This window comes from Stegostoma tigrinum, chromosome 1 (assembly GCF_030684315.1).
Source record: "Stegostoma tigrinum isolate sSteTig4 chromosome 1, sSteTig4.hap1, whole genome shotgun sequence".
In the NCBI taxonomy this organism is placed as follows: domain Eukaryota; kingdom Metazoa; phylum Chordata; class Chondrichthyes; order Orectolobiformes; family Stegostomatidae; genus Stegostoma; species Stegostoma tigrinum.
In genome coordinates, this window is record NC_081354.1 from 50,965,256 (window position 1) to 50,978,874 (window position 13,619).

Below are 13,619 nucleotides of genomic sequence, written 5' to 3' on the forward strand. Positions count from 1 at the left end.
AGAGCCCATGGCAGTACAAAGAAGAAAAAGAGTGCTGCCTGTGTGGTCAGATCACTGAAACAGATTACCTGGTCGCAATTTCATTGTTATGTTCTCCACATTGCTGTGTGCAAACTGGTTGCTACATTTCCTATGTTAGAGTAGTGACTACACTTCAAACATGCTTCATTGCTGTAAAGCAGTTCAAGGTACCATGAAATTATCAAGTGTGTTATCATAATTGCAATTATGAATGAATAAAATTGCAATAAATTGTGTTGATTTGCAAATCCAAACCTGAGAAAACTATCTTCAGAACAGAAAACAAAGTAACATCTAAAAATTTAGCCTCAGCTACCTGCAATCATTATTAGATCGCTTGATAAGAAATTGTGAAGATATCCACACATTCAATATTTTAGCACAGCTCAAGCGTGATAGAAAAGTACTCAAATATAAACCAGAATTTCAATTAACCGGCCAGTGTTAAATGTTTAATTAATTGATTTCTTCTTCAAGCTGCAAAAATCTGTTGATTTAAGTATTAGTACATAATACAACCATTTTATCCATTTAAAAAATGAATGATTTGAATTGAAAAGTCACCAAATGATTAAGCTAAACCATTGAAATTTGAATTCTTTTGTTTGACTTTAAAACAGAAAATGACACTCAAATGTACACTGCAAATGGTTGATTATCAGTTTGTAACACTGATGCAAGGCAGCAATTTTTTAAATATAGTTACCATTATCATTCCAGCGAGAAAGGCTTTACATTACTCCTGTACCATTCCAATAAATGATTATGAAAGCTGCCGAGTTATTGGTGACACCCAATAAGCTAACCTGGTACAGTTCCCTTTTTATTGGTGTTAGGTCTTCTCAAAGTGTGGAAGCAATGTTCTTTAATCAGTCTGCACAGCAACAATACAATAGAGATTCTCAGCTAGAAAGTAGTTGTATTATTCTCAATCACTGAGTGTAGCTTATACTAAAAAAAATGCTGTAGACGTCAACAGGCACAAAAGCCCTGGTTAAACAGCCATACAGATGGCATTCAATCCATAGAAATATTGAATTCAAGGAAGGTAAGATGACAGCATTGGCATTTGGCATACCCAAAAATGAAGCTAACAAATACAAGTACTTGTGTACCAAACAGCATAAGCAGCAAGCGATAAACCGAGCTAAGCAATCTCAAAATCATAGAATCAGATCCAAGCTCTGCTGTCCTGACGCCTCCAGTTGTGAATGGTGATGAACAAATAAATAACTCACTGAAGGAAGAGGCACCACAAATATCTGCATCCTCAAAGATGAAAAAGCACAACACATCAATGCAAAAGATAAGCCTGAAGCATTCACAACAATCTTCAGCCAGAAGTGTCATCTTAGCCATCACCAGTGGGTATAGACGCCAGTCCTCAGCCAATTCAAATCACTCCTCATGATTTCAACAAATGGTTGGAGACACTGGATATTGCAAAGGCTATGGGCCTTGAGAAGATTCAGGCAATTGTACTAAAGACTTGTGCTCCAGACCTTGTGGCTTCCCCAACCAAGATGTTTCAATACAACTACAACACTGGCATCTGCCCGACATGTGGAAAATTGCTCAAGTATATCCAGAAAAACAAAAAGAAAGAGAAACCCAACCTGGCCAATTACCAGTCCATCAGTCTACTTGCAACAATCCATAAAATAATGGAAGGTGTCATCAACAGTGCTATCAAACAGCAGCTGATCAGAAATAAGCTGCTCATCGCTTCCCAGTTTGGGTTCCGCCAAAGCCACTCAGCTCCTGACCTCATTACAGCATTGCTTCAAACATGGATGAAACAGCTAGAGGTGAAGTGAGAGTAAAGACCCTTGACTGAATGTAGCATCAAGGCGCCTGACCAAACTGGAATCATTGGGAATCAAGGGCAAACTCTCTGCTGATAGAAATCATACCTGACACAAAAGAAGACAGTTGTGGTTGTTGGAGATCAGCCATCTCAGCTCCAGAAGACGGTCTGCAGGACTTCCTCAGAGCAATGTCATAGGGCCCTACCATTTTCCGCTGTTTCATCAATGACCTTCCGTATATCATAAGGTCAGAAGTAGGGATGTTCATCAATGATTGCAAAATTTTCAGCACAATTCATGACTCCTCAGATACTGAAGGAGTCCATGTTCAAATGTGACAAGATCTGAACATCCAGGCTTGGGCTAACAAGTGGAAAGTCACTTTCACACAAATGCTAGGCAATAACCTCTCCAACAAGAGATGATCTTACTAACATCACTTGACATTCAATCATGTTAACATCACTGAATCCCTTAATATTACCGTCTTGGGGCTTGCCATTGACCAGAGACTCGACTAGACTCACCATATAAATACAGTGGCAACAAGAGCAGATCAGAGGCTAGGATTTTTTTTATTCATTCATGGTTTGACAGCATAACCGTAGGTCTAGAGTCAGTTAAAGATGGCAGTTTCTTTCCCTAATGGACATTAGTTAATCAGATAGGTTTTCTGAAGATCAACACTGGAGTCATGGTCATCATTAAATTCTTAATTCCAGATTTTCACTGAATTCAAATTCCAGCATCTGCTGTGACAGGAGTCAAACCCTGGTCCCTAGAACATTTAATCTAGAGACCTAGGTATAGCACAACAATACTACCGCTAGGCCACCGCCTGTCCTTGCAGAGACTAACTCACCCCGATTCCCGAAAGCCTGTCCATCATCTACAAGGCAAACGTCAGGAGTGTGATGGAATACTACTCACTTGCCTGGATAGATGCAGCAGCGACCACATTCAAGAAGCTTTACACTATTGAGAACAAAGCAGCCCATTTCATTTGCACGATATCCACAAGTATCCACTCCCTCCACCACCAATATTCAGTGGCAGCAGTGTATACTACCTATAAGATATACAGTAGAAATTCACCAAAGATCTTTAGAAAGCACCTTCAATACTGACGGACACTTCCACCCAGAAGGTCAAAGGCAGCAGATACATGGGAACATCACCACTTGCAATTTCCCCTCCAAGTCACTAATCACCCTGCCTTGAAAATACATTGCTGTTCCTTCACTGTTGCTGGGTCAACATCCTGGAATTCCCTCCCTAGGGGCAATGCAGGTGTACCTACAGCACAGGGACTGCAATAGTTCAAGACAGCAGCTCAACACCACTGACTCAAGAGCAATTAGAGATAGGCAGTAAATGCTCACCCAGTCAGCAATGCCCATGTCTTGAGTTCTGAGTAAGGGTCACTCAATTCGAAACGTCTGATTCCTCTCAAGTCCGCAAAAGAAAAACTGTTTGTCGTGCATTTCATTTTATTTTTCAGCGTAATAAACACCACGCTCTTTCACTCATGAATATCTTGACATTGGCTCCCCTTCATTGTTGATCTGTTTTACTAAATTTAACTGCAGTGTGACAACTACATGTTTAAAACCAAAGAAATATTTGTTGCAATTGAATGCAACTATGAACAGATCGTAACATGCCACATCACAGATCTCTATCTCAGATGTAATTTTACAAAGAAGCGTTAATTACAATGGCATCAACTACAATTTCTCCATAAAGTAGATCCTGAACATATGTAGCCTTAAGCTTAGTCTACATTAATTTGAAAGACACGTACTTCCAAAGTGATTTCAAGTTTTCCAGTGAAATGTCACACAGACTGTACAACAAAGACACCTACGTCAGACTCCTGCTCACTGACTACAGCTCTGCCTTCAACACCATCATCCCCTCCAGACTGATCTCAAATCTGTATGACTGTGACCGTGGTCTTAGCTCTGCCCTCTGCAATTGGATCCTCAGCTTTCTGACCCATAGACCGCAATCAATGAGGATCGGTAACTGCACCATTCCACAACAACAGTGAACACTGGAGGCCCCTCACCACCCCTCCAAGGATACGTCCTCAGCCCCCTACTGTACTTCCTGTATACCTATGACAGTGCTGCCGAATTCTAAATGAATCCATCTACAAGTTTGCTGACGAAACCAGTGGGAAGTGGGACGTGTTTCTAACAACGACGAGTCAAAACACAGAGGAGAGATAGAGGGCTTGGTGATGTGGTATAATGAAAACAATCAGTCTCTCAATGTCAGCAAAACTAAAGAACTGATCATCGATTTCAGAAAGAAAGCATGAGAATATGCCCCCATCTACATCCATGAAACTAAGGTTGACAGGATGGAGACCACCAAGTTCCTTGGAGTAAAGACAACTGACAATCTATTGTAGACTTCCCACATAGATGCGACAGTCAAGAATGCATAACAATGCCTTTTCTTCTTCAGGCTGCTCAGGAAATTTTGCATATCCAGAAGGTCCCTCACTAACTTTTACAGATGCACCATTGAAAGCATACTGTCTGGGTGCATGACGGCCTGGTATGGCAACTGCTCTGCCCAAGACCGCAAGAAACCACAGAAGGTGGTGTGCGAGGCCCAGAATATCGCAGAAGCCAACCTTCCATCCATGGACTCTATTTACAGGCTTACTGCTGCAGAAAGGTGGCCAACATTAAAGACCCATTGCACTCTGGTAATGACCGCCTACAACCTCTTCCATCAGGCAGAAGATACAAAAACCCAAACACTCGCACGAGGTGGTTCAGGAACTACTTCTTTCCAGCCATTATCAGTCTGTTGAATGGACAATAGCCTCAATATAATGTAACCTGCAGTGAAATCTGTATACCTCTAAATCTGTTTGATCTGTACACCTTTGTTTGGAGTGATGTCTGTACTGCTTGGAAACAAAGTTTTTCCACAGTATTTTGGTATACATGACAATAAAACCAATCAATTCCACTGTTGGCAGGTTTAAAATTGTTCTTTATCCTTTGGAAGCTTCACCACACCCACAAATGCCAAACTGGCCTTGGTAACACCAGGTGTCAGGACTCATTCACCTGAAGACACCCCTTCAATTTGCTTACTTTTTCTAACTTACCCTGCTGCCTGTTTCTCCCATCACATGTGTTTGCACAGTTATTGCGAAGGTATTTATATAAATGAAGGAGGGAACTAACCTGCAATTGGAAGAGCATCTCCATACCATCCATCCATGTTACATAAAGGAGTAATTATTCTCACGCCATGACTAAATTTTTCCAGGAATTTTGGGAGGGAATTTGCCCACCACGAGTGATTTTGAGCACTATTCTGGCAACTTTACAGAAGTGATATGATTGCATCAGAGGAGATACAAAGGATACTTACAAGGACATTTCCAGGAAATAAGAATTTGGTGAAAACTTGGACAGGGTGGGATTATTTTATTTGGTACAGAACAGGGAAAGGGGAAATTTAATTAATGTGTATAAAATTATGAGGGGCCTGGATAAAGTGGATAAGAAAGACCGATTGCTCTTATAGGGAAGGTATGTTTTTTTTAAAATAACAGAGAGAAAGCTTTTTGGCAAAAGGATTTAAAGTCAAACTGTGTTTCAGTTAGCACTTCTTTGCGATGGATGCAAATATATTGTGTTTTAAGAACATAAATTAAGGGACAAATAATTAATTAATTACATTTTCTTAAAATCATTCAGAGAGGCCCAATCAAATTACCAGAGGTTTCCCAACATGGTTTACTTTTTCTATTATAGGTGGATTGAGTTCCGTATAAAAGAACATTCAGTTTTAAGCATTGCCTCTAATGATATTCACTTCACCCACAATTGCTCAGTTTCAGTTACAAAATGTTGCTCTAAGCTGCATTTGCGTGTCTTATTACTGCTCCAAATGTGTACAGCATATGTCATATTGATCCATAATATCTACATTTTGCTCCCCATACCATACAGGTTATTGTCTATGCAAAGAGGGGAAATAGCTCTATGACCTTTGCTTTCTCTGTTATTCTCTCCCTACAGCCCTCTAGCTATCAATCAAGTTTCCATTTTGTTTTGTGGCAGCAGACATCCCAAACACACTTATTAGTACTTTGACCCTTGACCCCTCCCTCTGTAAACCTAGCAGAACCAAAAGTGGTTTTTAAAAAGGCACCAGCTCCTTTACGAGTTTCATGGGATTACAATGGGGTTTTATGAATATTGAGATGACAAGTCTTAGCTGTGTTTTGCTTCCCATTCGCTTCCTTTTGGCTCAATGATCAAGCAAGGTTAACATGTTACGAGGTATCACCAGTGAGTTTGCCATCTACCAATAAATTAGCTAATTATTCAATAATGTAGTCATCAAATCAAAATGAAGTCTCCATTACTTTCTCAAAAATATAGTATTTCATCAGCAAGTCACAAAAAAAATTCAAATCAAAATTTAGGGTAGACCCACAGGGAACACCTGCAACAGATTAAGGTTTTGGTTTTCACTTTTTTGGTCGAAGGCAAAGGGGCTGATTATTTGTTAAATAATCTAGAGACATTACGTATAGTCTAGTTGCATAAGGAGTGTTCTCCATCATGTCATGTGGCAGTTTTCCAGTTTTCTCTCATCTCCTTCTAAATGATCAAGACATCCTGGGATGCATGTCTACACCATTGTCACTTCTTCCTGCAGCTCTTCCAAATAACTACATTTTTTATGCAATTAAACAATGAACATTAGCAAATTATGTTACTGCATACTATAGGCAAGCCCAAACAAGTCACCCAACCCCGCAGAAACTTTCCAATCAGGAACAAGCATTCTGTTCAATTTATTCTCACCTTAATCTATGCCTGGGACTAACGTAGTATATGTACAGACTTGAGATCATTTCAGTCTGCACAGATTGCAGATGAAAGTTAGTGTGTTCCAATTCTCCTTAACTCAGTTATGCACTGTGCAACACATTAATGCATTTTTAGCGTTACCATAAATGTGCTAACCACCAAGTTCCTCAATCCTACTCAATTATCTGATTCAGGATAAAAGAACATGTACATCAAGTTTATTTCATTAAACAGAAAATAATTATTCATAGTAATAAACTGTTTTTAACTAATGGCAAAATGTAGACCAGATGAATGACTAATTTATAACTATAACTTAAACAAGAACAGTAAAACAATAGGATTGCTAATAATATAAGCTAAATGTTTTGCTTTTTCAAACTCTCAAACTACAGCCATGCACAAACATTGGGGGGGGGGGGGGGGGGGGGGGGGGGGGAGAGAGAATGATGTGACAGACTGTGACAGTCAGAAGAACGTGGCACCGTACCTCCAGTCCAAAATGACTAAACTAGATGGGTTGAATCCATCTTCCTGCCTTCAGTTATGCCTTGATGTTATTTGCATAGCAATAATCAGTTTTTAGTTCACTGGGTTTCTGGCCAGACCTGGGATCTTTATTTTCTTCTGAGCTTTAGTATCCTTTCTTTCAGCAACTGTGAATGCAGTTTCTCCCTGCTCTTTCAAAAGAGTTGGAGAGGACAATTTTTCAGAACAAGGGACCAGACAGACAGAATGTTGATGCTGCAAAATCTTCTGCGGCTTTTGTCGTTTTCTGGTTCCAATGACACCTCCCCGATCCATCTCCATGCCTTGCTAAAACACGGTGTGTGTTAAAAGTGCAACTGGTCCAAATGGTGGTTGCTATGGAAAGTTCTAAGCCCACTACAGCTGCTACCATCTGAAAAGTCAATTAAAAGACTGTTCCTGTGCAGAACTGCCTTCAGAACACACAGGTGGTTCTGAGTTGTCTATCCTTCTCCATCAAAGCATCAATCAGGCAACAGTACACTGGAGCGACTGAATCAGTATGTTAGTTAAGGATTAAATTTTTACTCATATTGTAAAAGCAAACAAGAATCACAGATGTGCAAAGGCTGGTTAGGAATACAGAAGATGCACTATGAGAAAGATAACACAACTTTGGGTGAAATAGAAATAATGCTTCCATAAACCATGGGGAAACAGTAGAAATGTGGGAATTACAGTATGTATGTTGTAATTTTTTGCATGAAGCTGGGCTGTTTTTGTAATCCACCAGCTTTAGTTTCACTCTTCACTGTGATAACACGAGTTGTTGTTCGTCTTAGACTTGCAAAAGGACCACATCTACCCCCAAGTCAGAGGCATAAATTGCCATTTTAAAAGGTGAAATGAAAAGGTCAGGAGCTGCCAAAGTGGTTATTAGGTTTTCCCCCTTCAGTTTCTCAAAGACTGTTTGACATTCTGCTGAGCAGACTATTTTTGCCTACTTTCATAATCTGTTAAAGGTACAGCTACTGAGCAGAAGCAAGGCACAAATTTCCAATAGGACCCATACTTTCTTAAAAATCTCCTGATTGTCCATTTAGTGTAAAGAATGCAGAATGCAATTGGAGTTCTCAACTTCTGTTCTCATCAACCCTTGCCCGTGTCCTTTCAGTTTTTGTCAGATTTCTTACAAAGTCAGCTCATTACAATTGCTTAAACAGACTCTAATTGCTTTAGATTACCCTCCCATCTGCGACTGTATATTATAACCTAATTTAAATAAACAACACAGAGTTAGGTACTTCAAATATGACTTGATCAGTAACGTTTTGGAATGGGACATTTTTAAACAGAAAGGGCATGGCTCATCATTGATATAAGCTATTTAGTGTGACAAAGGCAGATGTCTCTTTCGCCCATAATATTAACAGCACTTAGCATCCCTTCAGTCAATCACTCTTAGAAAGAAATGTTGCATAGTCAGGCCTGTCAAATGTGTCTTTTGACTGAGGAATAGAATACAAATCTATTTTATGCAGAATCTAGTTGATCATCTGGCTCAGAAACTAATAACACCAATGAAATCAAGCTGCCTTGGCTAGGTTCCATCAAGTGATTTTCCAGCATGTATTAGCTTTATGACCACATGAGCTTGTTTCTGCGGACTGAACAGGTAAGTATATTGTTTCATCAGTGAAGTGTCTTACGTTCACATTGTGGAAGCTGAAATTGTACATCCAGGTGTATCTCTGCAGAAACAAAAACAGAAACTGCTGGAAATGCTGAGCAGATCTGGCAGCATCTGTGGAGATAAATCAGAGTTAACGTTTCAGGTCCAGCAACTCTTCCCAAGAACCAGTGGTAGCCAGGAAAAAGTTGTTTTATATGCAGAGGAGAGGGGGGTGGTGGTGGTGGTGGTGGTGGTGGTGGTGGTGGTGGTGGTTGGGGGGAGGGGGGGGAAGAATGGTGTAAAGAATAAATGATAGGTGGAGAAACAGCCCAAAGAGACAGAAAACAGCTGATGAACAAAGGGATGGGTAATGGTCAGCCTAGAAGAATGAATAGCTACGAATGGGAATTATTTCCTGCCACTTCAACACAGAACCTTGTTCCCTGGCCAACACATTTGTCTCAGGCTTGCTGCAGTGCTTCAGCAAAGCTCAATGCAAGCTGGGAGAACAACACCTCATTTTCTACTTGAGGACTCTACAGTCTTCTGGGTTTGAAAATTGAGTTCAACAATTTTAGGGCTGGGGACACTTTTTCCCATATCCTTACTCATACCCAACATAGTAACATTATCATCACAGTCTGCTATTACGCACAATCCATTGTTAATCCCTATTAGTAGCTATTCATTCTCCTAGACTGATCGTTACCCACTCCTTTGACTGTCCAAATGTTCTCTCTCTTTTTGGATTCTATCTCCACTTATCATTTACTCCTTAACCCCTCCTCCACCCTATCTTTTGCATAAAAAAATCTTTTTCCTAGCTATCAGCTGAGGAAGGGACACTACACCCAAAACAATAATTCCAATTCCTCTCCACAAATGCTGCCAGACCTGCTCAGCTTTTTCAGCAATTTTTCTATGTTTCTAATTTCCAGCATCTGCAGTTCTTTGAGTTTATAGCTTTATGGATTTTCTTACACTTCCAAAGTAACAATGCCAGATTTTCCCATTGCCCTTCCTCTGAACAAAAATAATATCAAACTGTCCCACACATCAACTGACATACTTGCTCTTTCTTACTTTCAGCCCTGCAACATGTTCATGAGATACACCGCTTTTCTTTCCTGGAATCAGGACAATCAATAAGATAACAAAATGTAGAGCTGGATGAACACAGCAGGCCAAGCAGCATCTCAGGAGCACAAAAGCTGACGTTTTGGGCCTAGATCCTTCATCAGATGAATCTCCTGAGATGCTACTTGGCCTGTGTTCATCCAGCTCCACACTTTGTTATCTTGGATTCTCCAGCATCTGCAGTTCCCATTATTACCGATCAATAAGATAAGTCACTTTACTAACCCTTCCAGCTACTTTGTACAGACCTCTGAATTTTGCTTGCAGCTTATAAAGATAATAATACCAATTTTTGAACTCCAGTTTAAAATGATCTTTTGTAGGAAGCTTTCTGCTTATTAATTCACTTTTGTTTGGGAAATGGTTATATGTTCCTGCACAAATTTACATGTCCCCCATGTCATTCCATAAACAATAGATGTAATTCCACAGTTATCTGGACTACACATCCCCACTTCCTACTTCTGGAAAGACTCCATTCCATTCTTCCAGTTTCTCCACCTTCATTCTAGTGATGCCAGCTTCTACAGGGTGGCCTCCACAACATCCAATTAGATCCTCAACCAAGGATTCTCAACAATGTGATTGACAGGGCCCTCAGCTGTAACTGCCCCATCTCCAGCACTATTGTCCTCAACCCTTCTTTTACGTCCCACAATCCCTCGGTCCTCACTTAGCACCCCACTAATATCCATGTTCAAAGGACTGTAAGACGCCATCTCTACCACCTCCAGCAGGATGCCACAACCAGACATACCTCCCCCTCCCTTGCCAGCCTTCCACAGGGATCACTCCGTCTGATAAAACTTAGTTCACATAAACAGCCTCACTCTCAACATCTCCCCATACCTCCACAGTGCCTTCCCATACAATTGCAAAAGGTATAACACCTGCTCATTTACTTCCTACTTCCTTGCCATCCAAGGCCCCAGACATACCTTCCAGGTGAAACAGCAATTTTCACCTGCACTTTACTCAATGCAGTCTGCTATATTTGCTGTTCCCAATGTGGTCTCCTCTACACTGGGGACGCGAAACTCAGAGTGGTCAACCACTTTGCAGAATACCTATATTCTGTCTGGAAAACTGACCCTTCAACACACCATCATGTTCCTTAGACAACACCTCAGTCTCAGGCTTGTTGAAGTGCCCCAGAGAAACTCAGCACAAACTGAAGAACAGCATCTCATCTTCTGCTTGGGGACCCTGCAGCCTTTAGGACTCCATATAGACTGCAATAAATTTGGGGCGCGACAACCTTCTTCCATGTCCTTCTCCACACCAACATTACAGACCTTGTCATCACATGGACTGCAACAGCAAAAACACCTATTGTCAAGTACTACCGGACCCCATTAACAGCTATTGAGTCTCCCCAAGGCTGACCATTACCCTTATCTTTGTCTGCCCAACTGCTGTTCTCTCTCTCTGAACTCCATCTCCATTGTTTACTTCTCCTCCACCCCTCCCCCAATCCAATTTTCACCATATCCACCAATCTGGTCCTAGCCACAGTCAGTTCTGAAAGAGGGTCAGTGGATCTGAAATGTTAACTACGCTTTCTCTCCACAGATGCTGCCAGACCTGCTGAGTGTCTCCAGCAACTTCTGTTTTCTTTGATTGCCAGCATCTACAATTTTTTTTATCACATAATCCAACATTGAGTTCTAACATTGGAGTGAGTAAGGTCTGGTCACCCACATTCTCCTGCTGAATCTTCCGGCAAAAGCACGTCAGAAGGGTTACCACAAATTAGTGGACTGTCACTAGATGACGTAAGCCCTATAAGACCAATATCCTATGATTGCCCTAGCACAGAAACATAGGCAGTTTGTCAAAAGTAAAAGGCAGTTATGTTGAGTTAAGAGATCTGGAGAAAAAGTTGAAGATGGAGCAGAACTAAAGTGCAACAACACAGTACAGCCAAAGAAGAGAGTTGAACATGGTGCTATCTTTGCAGATTCTAGCTTACTGGAAAGACGAACAAAAAAAAACTTGCAAGAGAAAGCTAACTCATGAGCAAAACAAAGTTCAACATTGAGGAATCGTCTTTCTGGTTCAAGAACTTCTCCCTAATCTCACACTCATGGATCAATTCAAATGGACTAAATCCCATAGATTCATCTGGGAATCTCTGGCAGCAAACAGTGAGAATTCTAATCTTTTAACCCAATCATGTGAGTATTCATCATAGTGTACCTTTAATCCAAGTTTAGACAGTCCAATGGCATCTCTCCAAAGCTCCCTGCATTCACAGATGTGTAGGTGATTTCACTGACTTAAATTCAAACTGATATATATAGAAAACTTGAAACATAAAGCTGGAATCTCGATTGCATTGTATTTCAATTATTAGTCCATAACAAGTGAAAAAACAAAGACAAATATTGCTTGAAACAATTAAAACAACAAACTAATTCTCCAGTACTATTCAAATGCAATTGTGTCAAAGGAATACTTCTGGAAATTGGACTCTCTCATATTGATTCTAAGGATATACTGCTGGACTGCATTTATATAGTCATGGAGTCATACAGCATGGAAACAGACCCATCGATACAAGCAGTCCAAGTCAAACATAATGCCAAACTAACCTAGTCTCAACTGCCTGTTCCTGGCCCATCTCTCTCCAAACCTTTCTGATTCACGTATCTATCAAAATGATTTTTAAACAGTGCAATTGTACCCTCATCCACCACTTGTTGAGGAAGCTCACTCCACACGTGAACCATACTGTGTATAAAACATTTGTCTTTCATGTCTTTATGAATGTCTTTCCTCTCATCTTAAAAATGAGTTCCCTAGTATTGAAATTCCCCATCCTACAGAAAAGCAACTACCATTAACTCTGTCTTTGCCTCTCATTACTTTATAAACTTCTATAAAGTCACATCTCAACCTCTAACTTTCCAGTGAAAAACATCCCAGCCTATCCAGCCTTTCCTTATAACTCAAACCTTCCATTCTCAGGAACATCCTGGTAAATCTCTTCTGAACCACTTCCAGCTTGATAAAAGCCTTCTCAAAACTGGGTGACCAGAACTAGACACACTATTCCAGAAGAGGCCTCACCAATGTCCTGTACCACCTCAACTTGATTTCCCAACTCCTATACTCAAGGCACAAAAACAAAGTTGCTGGAAAAACTCAGCAGGTCTGGCAGCATCTGTGGAGGAGAAAAAAAGAGTTAACGCTTCGGGTCCGGTCACCCTTCCTCAGAACTGACGGTGGCTGGGAAAACGTCAGTTTATGTGTAGAAAATAGGGAGGTGGTGGGGTAGGGAGTAAACGATAGGATAGAACCCAAAGAGACAGAAAGACAGCTGGACAGACAAACGATCAGGCTGGGAGGGTGAGTAGTTATTAATGGGGACTGATAGTGAAAAACAACAGGGGGTTTGTAATGATAATGGGAACTGCAGATGCTGGAGAATCCAAGATAATAAAATGTGGCAGACTATGTGGTAACAAGGCCCGGTGTGTGGTGTGGGGGGCTGGGACATGGGGAGTTTACTCACTAAAATCATTCAGGGCCTAAACTCCCCCATGTCCCAGCCCCCCACCCCACACACCAGGCCTTGTTACCACATAGTCTGCCACTACACACCCCTGTTGTTAGTCACTAACAGTTCCCATTAACAACTATTCACCCTCCCAG

General features: G+C 40.8%; 1 protein-coding gene across 2 annotated transcripts in view; it reads right to left on the bottom strand.

The window, feature by feature from the left end:
- The window catches only part of lrba (LPS-responsive vesicle trafficking, beach and anchor containing), an 856,602-nt gene that overhangs the window by 610,445 nt on the left and 232,538 nt on the right, over positions 1 to 13,619 (bottom strand). The window lies entirely within an intron of this gene.